Consider the following 3,939-nt stretch of genomic DNA (forward strand, 5'->3'; position numbering starts at 1 on the left):
GAGACGCTGCAGAGGGACTGTGTCCAGCCGGTCTCCCTGAGTGGCGTGTGCGCCCAACCCCAGGTCACCAGCCCTGCCACACTCGGATCACCTCCTTCAAGGCCTTCAAGCCCTCCGCGCTCTTGCTCTTCGCGGCTGTGGCGAGGAGAACTGCTCTGTTTCCAGCTTCTTGAGACACAAATGCCACCAAGTTCTTTGCAAAGACGTGGATGAGGGACTCATCCTGCCCGAGAAGGACTTTTGTGGTGAGTGCAGGCTTGCTGATGTCATTGGCCATGTCGCTGGGCTCCAGGGAGACCAGGGCGCCCATCTTCCCAAAGGGGGTCAGCACCATTGCAATGTGGCTGCTGAAGGCCGTGCAGAGCACCTGCGTGGGGGGACTCTGCACACCAGTTCCGTCTTCTGTTTGGATAGCACCAACGGTTTGCTTTCTATGATCCCGTTCTTCAATGGCATCACCAGACGCTGCTTTGGATGTGGCCTATGCTATCAATTTTATTTTAGTAATTTTGCAATCTATACTGCTGGCTCCTTGTACTCATAATTTGTACTAATCGCCAATGATTGTCAACATTTTCCCATGTATGATAGCATCTGTATATAACTTTTACTAAATGACTATGTGTATCTTTTGTTTTATTTCTAAGCTTTATGCACATAAATTTATATTTTATTATGAATATTTGGTACTTACTAAATAATATATAGAATATAAGTAAATAATATGCACTTTAAGAAGTACTGCCAGGACTGAGGACATAGCGCAGCAGTCTGAGAGGGCTGGATCTGATAAGCTCAGGGGCCCGGGCTCAATCCTTGGTGCCACAAGCTGTGCCAGTCCCAGAGCCCCAAGCGCGCCGTGCCAGCCCTGAAACTGGGCGTAGTGGTGCTCACCTGTAATTCCAGCACTGGGGAGGCTCAGACAGGAGGATCACTGAGCCAAGCTGTATAGCAAGACCCGGTAACAAATAAATAAATAAGTAAATAAATATTAAAAAAAGAAGAAGTATCATCATGTGCCTTTGGGCTCACTAGGCAGCTCAGCTAACGCACAACCATCAACCCCCTGAGTACTCCATTCCTCTTCTCCTTCCTCCTGTCCCCTCAGCCTGCTCCTCCCACTCTTGAGGGAATGTTCCCTCCTTGTCATGCCCTATCTGCGCTTCAGCATTGTCTGCCCCTGTGCTCTGTTGTGTGCAGGATTAGCAGGGAGAAACTGCCTTCTCCCGCAGGGCAGCAGGTTTGCACATCCACTGGGTCCCTAAAACTAAAGTGTGTTGTGAGGAGAAGCCATTGCATGCCCCATGGTTGGGCAAACAAGGACTGAAGTGGGGCTGTGAAACACTCCCGGAAAACTTTGGGTGCAGAGAGACTTCTCTGAAGACTGAAGCTTTTCATTGAGAGAGTCACAAGAGAGCAAGTTATCCATTCTGAGGAATAGGCCGTGTACGTGAATATATCCGGATCTTCCTGTGTGAGTACATTACTGTTCTTTTCCCGCTAGAATTCTGAATTTTGCCAGCCTGCCCTGGACATGAAGATCTTCTACCTCTCTGTTCAGCAACCATTCACTTCCTCTTTTTTATTTTCATAGGACAAAGTCAGCATTAACTGGACTTATTTTGTGTCCTTATTACATTTATTTTCTTAAAGTAAAGGACATGAAGAATATGGGAAATACATGCGTATGGGAATACGTGGCCCATAATATAATATATGAAACATGCAGGAAGGAAGTTTCCTGTTCTCCTTCAGGTAGCATCACAATACATAACCTTACGATCCATCCTGTCATGACTGACTATGCTTTGGGGACGGACACAGTGATGTTTCACATGCGTTCCCGTACCTCCACTTGATCTTAGATGGTGATGCGTCTGCAGGGTACGCGATGCTTTCTTTCTGTGCAACATACGTAGTGGGCACATTTCCTTCCAAGTCAACGTGTAAGAAGTACCTACTTGCTCTAGATGTCCCCAGTGTATGGAGGTCATGTAGTGTTAAATTCCTCTTTATGTGTGCAGCTTGTGTAATAGTTACCATTTTGACTGTCTTTATAACTGTCTCCTGCCTTGGACTGCTGGAAACAATGAGACAGTATAGATTTTTGTGCACATATGAGTAAAACTGATCTGAAAAACACTTCAAGAGCAGTTGAGATTTGCTATCCAGCAAAAGTTGAAGCCCTATCTTTCATTGTATACAAAAATCAATTCAAAATGGACCAAAAACTTAAATTTAAGACTGGGAACTATGAAACTAGCAACAGAACATATAGAAGAAACACCTTAGGGCTTTGGAAACAGTGAAGATTATTTTTTGGACATTAGTGGAAAAGTAGAAACAACAAAAGATAAATCACTAGATTAAAAGCTGAAACCAGATTCAACAGAGACAACATACCAACTGGGACAATGCTTTTGCAATGCATACAATTGAGCCCTGTTCAATGTTCAGAATATATGAGATACTCAACTTGATTACAGAAACAATGATATCATTAAATAGGCAAATCAAAACCACAATGACACACCATACAATTCTAGTTACAATGACTATTGTCAAAATAAAGGCTAAGAAATATTGGTAGAATATGGAGAAAAGGAATCCCATGTGCAAGGTTAGTGGGAACATAAAATAGTATATCCATCATGAAAAAGTGTCTCTTAAAATTTAAAATAAAACTATGATATGATTTAGCAATCCCAGTCATGGGTATATGGCCAAAATAAGTGAGATCGCAGTGTCAAAGACCCATCTGAATTCTTGTACTTACCGCAGCATTATTCGTACTTGAGTACAAGAAGCTGAGGTTATTATGAGGAAAACATGGGGATCAATTGATTAACAAGGACCAGTTATCAAGGTAAAAGTAAGATGTTCTGGTGTTTTATTACACAGTAGATTACTAAAGAGAATGAGAATGCACTACATATTTCTAAAAAGCTAAATGAAAGAATCTTTTGTGTTTTTAATACAAAGAAATGCCACATGCTTAGTAAATAGGTACACAAATGCCGATTTGAACATTACACAAGGGACATAGAAATTAAAATATCACAGAGTCCAACATAAAAATGTTTAATTTTTATGCATCCATCAAAAATAAATTTAAAAAGAGATCAATACACAGCAAATTTAAACATGAAAAATATTGAGCGGCATACCTTGTGTGTTATGAGGCCTGAGCCTTGCTGTTTTTACTTGTGTTGCAAAATATAGATGAAGCTGTAAAAGTCAAAAGATAGACAGGCTACAAGTGCTTGGTCCTCTTTCCTGCAAGAGACTTCAGGTAAGTCTATTGTGCTGCTATGAGTCCCAAGGAAAAAGGAGTTCATTCGCCATTTATTTCATGGATAAGGTTAATAGCTTTGAAGCACAGAATGATGTCTAGCACAAAAACCAAGTTAGACAGGCTTTATTGATCCAAAATCCAAATGTATCCTCAAAAATAGTTCAGTAAATATTATCAGAGATTCAGTGAAACTTAGACCCAGAACCATGAAATTTGAAATAGGTAATTTTAGTTATCCAAGAACGTAATATGCTTGGAAACATTTGTAGTCATACTTTATTTCAAATGTGTCCCAAGCGTTGTTGGCCAATATGCACTCACGCTGGGAATGGTGGTGCAGATGGTGTTAGGAAACAGCACACCCTTCAAAGTCCTAAGTGCAAGGAGACTTAGCCCAAGACTGGAGGAGGGAAGCTTTCACCCCCGGTTCAGTGCTGGCCTGCACAAAATTTCAAACCAAAGAGACATCGATTCACTGAATTTAAATGAAGCCCTGAGTACATCTGCATACCTGTCAGTGTCAGTAGTTACCCGCCTATCACAAAAATTACTTTTTTTGTAAGAGTCTACATGGTCTACAGGGTGTCGCTACACCAATCGAACGCGTAGTGATTCTCCAAAAAGTTGGGATTACAGGTGTGCGC

General features: G+C 41.7%; 1 pseudogene; it reads right to left on the bottom strand.

Moving 5' to 3' along the window:
• Positions 1 to 64: 64 nt before the first annotated feature.
• LOC101576982 lies at positions 65 to 456 on the bottom strand (annotated as a pseudogene).
• Between the last annotated feature and the right edge of the window lie 3,483 nt (positions 457 to 3,939).

The sequence above is a fragment of the Octodon degus genome, unplaced genomic scaffold (genome assembly GCF_000260255.1).
Source record: "Octodon degus isolate 3935 unplaced genomic scaffold, OctDeg1.0 scaffold00159, whole genome shotgun sequence".
NCBI lineage: Eukaryota > Metazoa > Chordata > Mammalia > Rodentia > Octodontidae > Octodon > Octodon degus.